The sequence below is a fragment of the Physeter macrocephalus genome, chromosome 2 (genome assembly GCF_002837175.3).
Source record: "Physeter macrocephalus isolate SW-GA chromosome 2, ASM283717v5, whole genome shotgun sequence".
NCBI classification, from domain to species: Eukaryota; Metazoa; Chordata; class Mammalia; order Artiodactyla; family Physeteridae; genus Physeter; species Physeter macrocephalus.
This window is the reverse complement of record NC_041215.1, coordinates 128,937,820-128,946,248: the sequence shown is the minus strand read 5'-3', so window position 1 is coordinate 128,946,248 and position 8,429 is coordinate 128,937,820.

Below are 8,429 nucleotides of genomic sequence, written 5' to 3'. Positions count from 1 at the left end.
TCACATTTTCTCATACACACATCCACTATTCCCCTCAAATGAGAAGATACATATATATTTGAAGTAACCACCATCAAGGAGATAACACTTTCTCTCTCAATTTTTACATTTTCCATCAGCTTATAGGGGCAGGGAAACACATTTGAGCTGGTTGTCGACATCTGGTAATTTGTATGGTCTTGAAACAATCACGTTAGCCTCTCAGCAGAGTAATTGAATGCAGACAGCGGCCTCTCACTGCACAACTATGCATCCCCCAGTAAAGTTTGGTTTGCAGAAGGGGATTCCGGCAGCTTCTGTCCAGGATGAAGTGCTTCAGCCAGACTTGTCTGGGTGCTTTGGTGAGTGTGACCTCAAAAACAGGACGGCTGCTTTGGAGGCTAAGGATCTGGGCAAGAGGGCAGAGCTACTGTACTTAAGAAGCATGGACATATATACACTACCAAAGATAAAATAGCTAGTGGGAAGCAGCCGCATAGCATAGGGAAATCAGATCGGTGCTATGTGTCCACCTAGAGGGGTGGGATAGGGAGGGTGGGAGGGAGACGCAAGAGGGAGGAGATATGGGGATATATGTATATGTATAGCTGATTCACTTTGTTATAAAGCAGAAACTAACACACCATTGTAAAACAGTTGTACTCCAATAAAGGTGTTAAAAGAAAAAACGAAGCATGGAACATGAAGTTCTTCTTGGAATGGAAGAAAACAGAAGAAGCTTCTGGGTGTGTTTTGTACCCTGCTGAGTCTACCTGAGACCTAGCTTGCTCGTCCATTTCATGGATCACATAGGATAAGGAAAGAGGCAGCAGGCCTATGCTTGTAACATATGTCCACATCCAAAGGTCCAAACCTCAGGCTAGAGGTTCTTCAGGTAACAAGTATTTGCTGAAGGCACACTATGACCTAAAACAGTGCTAGCCTTAAAAGGGCACAATCAAACATAAATAAAATCTGACAGTATAGAGTATGTGGCAAACAGAACTCTCATACCCTGGTGGTAGAAATATAAAAAATGGTGCGTACAGTTTGGAATGATTACATCTAGAAAGACAGAAAAGTGCACATGTACAAAGGACCAGATATTCCATTTTTAAGAGTTTAATCTAGAGCAATTACTGTACAAATAGCTGAGGAAACATGAACAAGGATACTCAATTTTAGCGTCATTTATGCTATGTATGATCATTTAAGAAGTTTTTTTTTTTTTTTTTTTTGTGGTATGCGGGCCTCCCTCTGCCGTGGCCTCTCCCGTCGCGGAGCACAGGCTCCGGACGCGCAGGCCCAGCGGCCACGGTCCGCGGGCCCAGCCGCTCCGCGGCACGTGGGATCCTCCCAGACCGGGGCGCGAACCCGGTTCCCCTGCATCGGCAGGCGGACGCGCAACCACTGCGCCACCAGGGAAGCCCCATTTAAGAAGTTTTAATGTCTACCACTAGGAAATGAAAAAAATAAGGTATGGCATTACGAGGTTTGTAAGTAGCAATGTGGATAGATCTCAAAAATAAGATTCTGATCTAAAAAGAAGTAAGATGCATAAAACAATATTTACATAAGGAAAACTCAAACAAGTCAATACTGAATATTATATACAGATATATTTGTGTAAAAGGGTAAGAACTTATTGTAAAAATGACTACCTCATTAATTATTCTGGTTGTCTCTGGGGGTAAGAAGTTGAATAAGATAAGAGTTAAAAGTTTAGATTATTTTTAATGGTATATTTATTTTAAAAATAATGGAACTTTAGTACCTGCTAATCCTGGGTCATAATTCTGTGATTGTATTTATAGCAGGATTTGCACTTTTCTGTATTTTGTAAGCGTTCATTATCCCTGCCTTTATAGTATTTACAATTTAGGTTGGGAACCATGTCTAATATACATAAAACACTTGGAGAATAATCAAGTAGTAAATTCTTTATAGGGTTTCTTAATACAAAAGCGTTTCACGGAAGAAAGAGAGGGACCACCAAGAGTCCTCAAGATCCTTTCACAAGTTGAAAACAATTTCCATAATCACACTAAGATGGCATTTTCCATTTTTACTTTCATACCCTCACAAGTATACAGTGAAAATCTTCAGAAGATATATGATGTGGGATATTGCAACAAATTGAATGCAGAATCAGATAAGAGAATACAGCTGTCTTCTATTAAGCCAGACATTAAAGAGATTTGTGAAAATGTAAAACACTGCCATTCTCAGTAAAGATGTTTTGATTTGGAAAATATAAGGGCTTTTTTCATAAAAATATGTTGTTTACATTCACATGTAATGGGTTTATTATTGTTATTTTAAGGAAATACATAAATATGTATTTTAAAATCTTCTCAGTTTTAATTTCTTAAACGATAAATGTAAATAACTATCTTCCGTGTAAACAAAAGCTCTTTGGATTCTCAATAGTTTTTTTTGTGGTATGCGGGCCTCCCTCTGCTGCGGCCTCTCCCGTTGCCGGAGCACAGGCTCCGGACGCGCGGGCTCAGCGGCCATGGCTCACGGGCCCAGCCGCTCCGCGGCACGTGGGATCCTCCCATACCGGGGCGCGAACCCGGTTCCCCTGCATCGGCAGGCGGACGCGCAACCACTGCGCCACCAGGGAAGCCCTCTCAGTAGTTTTTTAAGAGTGTTAAGTGATCCTGAGACCACAAGGTTTGAGAAATGCTTGAGTTGGGTTACAGTTGGAGGTGATTCTGAAGGAGGTGGAGTTAAATTCATCAGAGGGAAGTAAGGAGTGCATTTCAGATGGAGAGAATATTATAGACAAAACATTCTACTGGCTAACCCAAGAATCACGTCAAATTAACTTAGAAAGCTAAGGTAAGGGTAATATCAACAGATGGAAATTTGCACTTGAAGGAGAAGTCTAGAGCAAGCTTTTTTAGTAGTAATTATTCAGTAAGCGTTTGTTGTTTTGCAAGTTCTGTGGTAGACACTGGGATACCCGTGAAGAAGTATGTCTCACTCTCTGTCCTACAAAAACTCATAGTTTAGTGCCTATTTAATTACAAAGAGCTATAATAGAGATAGCTTTCACTTCACATTGTGAAATGAAAGAACCAATTGGTTCTTTATCAATTGGTCTTTGATTTCTCCACTAGTATTTTGCTTCCTTTATAAAGGTTTCTAGAAGAATAAAAACCTGTGCAATAGCTTTGGAGAAAGAAATGAGTACAAAGTTTCTGTTTGTTGCAGTCTGTTTGTCGTAACCCTTTTAATTACAGATACATGGGCATTGTATCTGTCAGGATAGACCAGCCTAGCTGTGAACAAACAAACCCCAGATTTCAGTGGCTTGAAACACAAGTGTTAATTTCTCCCTCATGCTATGTGTCTGTCGGTTGCAGGTCTGTGGGAGGCTCTGCTCTGTTTATTTATTCCTCATCCTTTTATGGTACCACAGACTCATATGCATCATCAAGGTGCCCTGTGACAGGGGGAGAGAAGTTGAAAAGTCAAGCTCTAGCAATTATTACAAAGTTTTCCTGGAAAAAAGACATATAGCTTTCACTATTTCATTGCCCAAAGCTAGTTTCACAGTCTTGCCTAACTACTGAAAGTGGGGATAGTGGTGAGTAAGAGATATTTCATTTAACTGGAAGTAGTACATCAGATATCAGAGAAATCTAGAACTGCCCACTGCAAGCCCTGCTCAAGAAAAATAAATTACAGTAAATGTCTAACTCTATACAAGCCAAATCAAATTCAAGAAGGATATTTCTCAAGCTGAGTTAAATTTCTTCAAGCTGAATCAAACTTCCTATGGTGTCAGTTTCCCCTCTTCCTCAACCCTTATAATGTCATTTTTTGGTAGAGATCTCAAACTTTATGGTAAATATTGGTTAGTACCCATTTGCTGAGTTAAGATGACTGGCTGAGAAATTGTACTTCCACTGCTGAATCAGTCTTGCATGGCAGTGCACAAATACATCTGGAAAGGTGTGTGGAATAGGGCTCTGAAGTCAGATAGACCTAGATTTGGCACTTGGATCTTCTTTTCAGAAGCAAAAGAGCCGCATAAAACTGTCAATCCTGATGAATACATTCAGGTTGGCAGGAGACCAAAGTCACATTCTTTTGGATGATCTGTATTTACTGGCTGAGCATATCAGAAGGGTCAGCTCATGGCCTTTTCTAGTGCATTTGTGCAGAGATTACAAATTGCTGTTGTTTTTTGGTTTTATTTATTCTAGGATAAAATGAAATAAAGACTTCATCCAGGGGAAGGGTATGAAACATGAACAGACCAATATAAGAGAGTTAGAGAAGGGGGTCTTGAAAGTCAATTAGTCAAAACACCCATATGATGCTTGGATCTCTCCTGCAGGCTTCCGTCCAATGGATCATAAGATTAAAACTTCCCAGTTTCAGCAATCATGACTGTCCAGTGCCATTCTGTCTTGGAAACCTCTGACTGCTAGAATTAGATTTTATTTTGTGCCAATGTCTATGATTTAGTAATGGAGATATGCTTGCAGAGTTGAAAAGAACTATGCTATTTGATTCCTGAAAAGACACATTTTATTATCCCATTTGCTTCTCATATCAAATCCAGGAAGTAAGTATTATTATGAGACAGATGAGAAAACTGAGGCTTGGTGAGGCTAAGTAACTTGGTGAAGGTGACAATATTGAGTTATAAACTGGGAATGGATGAATGATTGTGCTTTCAAATATCATTGTGACAGTGGGAAAAAAAAAACCCATCAATCAACTCTGCTTGAACATGAACACACTTATATGTGACAGTGATTTTGTTGGCAGTATAATATTTTATCAAGAATGTGTGATAATGATCTCAAGTAGACCACCATTGTTTTATCTCCCATGCTACCTTTAGATTTTCTGGGGATAATTACTGTTTCCATTTTTTGGTAAAGCTCAGTGCTGGTCATGGAAGTGTGCAAAACAGAATTGAAGAATGAGTACATGCATAAAATATTCTTCCTGTAAACCTTAACAAATGGGCTATGATGTGTGCAGAATAATTTTTTTACTTTAATAAAATCAGAGCCTGCACTTTGTTTGGGGACCATGGGTCCAGGAGAGCAACCATTTTCAACTAAGTATATATGAAATCATCAAGAGATAGAGTCCGCTCGACTCTTAGGGGTCATTTCTCTAACAAAACATGTCCAAAAAACCAGGCAACCGATAATCAATCAACCAACCAAACCAAACCAAAACAAAACAAAACAAAAAACTACCTAGCTCTGAGCCACAGTGATGCTTTAGTAATTCCATCTATTAACATATTAACCAACTTTCCTGTGCTGCGTGCATATGGTAGGGGCCTTTTTGCTTTCCCTGAGCCATATTCATATGTCAAAGACATTTTTTGATATTCCTATATCAAAGATATTTTTTAAAAAGAAGAATGGTGGAAAATGTGAACCTTGGCTTACTGTTCCTGGGACAGAATCGTTTCTCCCCACTAGGGCTTAGAAATAAGATCACTTTGGCTAATTCCCCAGGAAAGCAACAACAGGTGTGGAAAGGACCCACAAAAGGAAAGAATATAACACACGTCTACCTTATTCTGGCATGTGAGGAGGGCTATGGGATTCTCACTTCATTTCTTCCTGTTTTTATTACTTCTAATATTCCTCTTTTCCAAATTCAAGTTTCTGCCATGAATTACATACTCCTAGCTGCTTATATTCAAAAAGGTTTAGGTTTACATTCAATTGTGACTCAAAGTTCTAATTTCATCCAACACAATATGAGCCTGGTGAATGCTTAGATTGTCTGGAGCCTTCTGAGCCTGTGAACTTTTCAGCAGGAACAGTCAGTTTCTTCCTTTGTTCTGGAACAGAAGCACTGTATCCCGTAAGTAAGTAGATAAGGCCACAACTAAAACATGTCTTAAAACATGTTTTTCTTAAAACATGTCTTTTTGCCCCCTGAATGATGCAAATTATATATCCTCAAAGGCAGAGGGCTGTGGGAGTCAATTTTAAAAGTACACAGAATTTTAGTTCTTATCATAGAAAATAGAGAAATTTCATTTAAACACTCATTCAAGCAGAATTAGAAAACAAAATGCATTCTGGCATGCATTTGATCTACCTGTAAATTCGTGTTTTTCTTTTTTTCCATCATTTTAAAGATGGTTTTAAATTTTTAAAAGTGATATAACCAGTTTTTTTTTTTAAGGTCACCATCTTTAAACAGCAACTATACATTTACTACATTTACATTCTTCCATTTCTCTAATTCTTATTTCAGATAGCTTTAGAATAAAATCCTTGGTTCCTTCTTTGAATATGTATACAATTCTTTTGCCTGTATTTTTATTCTTTGGAAAATTTTCTCATTTTCCTCCCTTTCTCTATCATTGTATGCTAAAAAAAAATACTCTAAGACCTCCAGGATTCATTGATAAGCTCATTAGAGAAAAGAAAGCTGTTGAAATGAAGAGATTTGTTTTTGCATAGGCAAATTACTTATCTTCTTTATGTCTTTGATTCCTAGTCTGTAATTAGACTAATAGTAGTATCTATCTCTAAGGTTGTGAGGCTTAAATGATTCATGTCAAGTGCTTGGTACAATGCTGAGCTCACAGTGAACTCAATAAATATCAGGCTTATTACTAACATTATTTCTGTCTTTGTTATTCAATAAATGCTGTATAAGGTATTGAGCTAAGTGCCATTAAGGATACAAAAGATTAGTAAGACTTGGTTCTTGCCTTTGAAGCAAATACCATCTAGAGGTAAAGATGAGACCTATGCACAAATAACAAAGATGAATAGTAGAAAATGCCACAAGAGTGTTATCAGTGAAGGGCATGGGGGAGGTAAGGGGGGAAGAAGGGCTAGGATTCCTTCCCTTTAGAGGAATCATTGAAAGCTTTAATAAAGTGATGGCATTATTTAGCTGAATCTTGACAGAGTATTAAAAAAAAACAGTATTCTATATTATCTATAATTTTTTTAGGTTAAAAATAGTACTTTAATTTGCATAATCTTTGTTTATTGAATGAGGTTGTACATTTATCCATTGGTTGTTTGTATTTGTGTGCCTATGTGACTTACCACTTTATGTCCGTAGCCCGTTTCCCATGAGATTCTATGCTTTTTCTATCGTTTTGTAAAAGCACTCAGTATTTTATGGGTGACAAATATATTACGTTGATAGATTTCTAAATATTGACCCATCCTTGCATTTCTAAAATTAACTCCACTAAATTTGACTGTATTCCTTTTATGTGCTGCCAGATTCTACTTTCTACTTAATGAGATGTTTATATGAGACTCTGTTTCCATTTCAGCAGTGTCTCTCAAGAGCAAGGGTAGAAAAAATATGCCTCCTCCTCAAGTTTCCAAACTCAGGTGCCAGACCACTTATACAGGATTTGCAAATGATGTGAAGACCTGTTTGCCTCCTTAGCCCAACATCCACCTTGAAAGTTAAAAAGGGCTAGGTTGGAAGCTGAAAAGAGAATTTCTTTGGAGCGTGTTGTTGATATTTGTGGCATTTTTTTCCTCTTTCTACTCCCCACATGGAGGAGAGGATAAAGGTGCTTTTCCTGACCTCAGGCTAAGTGAGAAGGGCTTGGGAATGTGACATCTGTCCATAGCAGTTTGGAAAGTAAGGACTTTTTAGCATATTGTATTTTCCTAAAAAGCCCAGAGTAATATGTTCTTCCACAACCGGACCAGTTGCCAGGAAAGGGAGGAGTCTCTTTGACCTCCCACTAAATCTGGATGGAAAGTGCCTGCTCTGTTAGAGACCAGAATGATGTTGTGTGACTTCTATTTTATGATGCAGCCTCCATCTGAATCCTTCTTGTAGGGATACTTGTTCTGGGGGAATACAGCCCTAAGGCTGTGAGGAAGCCTTATTTAGCCCACATAGATAGACTACTTGGAGAGGACCTGAGACCCCAGCCAAAAGCCCATGGTAGTCACCCGACATACCAGTGAACTGCCTTCGGATCCTAAGCCCTAACCTTCGAGTCTTCCTGCTGGTGCCCAGACATCATGGAATAGTCTCCTTATGCTGTCTGAACTCTGACTCATAGAATCCTTGAGCAACATAAATGGTCATTTTGCACATGTACGTTTTCGGTCACGTATGATGCAGTCTTAGTAAGTGAAAGAGAAACACACTTGATTCCGGCCTCCTGAAGACTGCAGATGAAAACCTGAAGCTGGAGTTTCACGCTTGCGGCAGAGAAAAGTTACAAAGGGCAATAGGGGAGCCAACTACACAGGCACCGGCAGCCGGCCAGCGGTGTGGGCTCTTTACAATGGGAAGAGGCAAAGAATCCAGCCTGAAAGAGATTCCACCCACAAGGGACACATAGAGAGGCAAAGTCACCCAGTAGAGGGGTGAATGACATTGCACAGAGGTTGAGGGAAACAGCCAGAGTAAGGAGAGACATTAGATCACCTGAGGCAGAATATTTAAGAAGCTCTGAT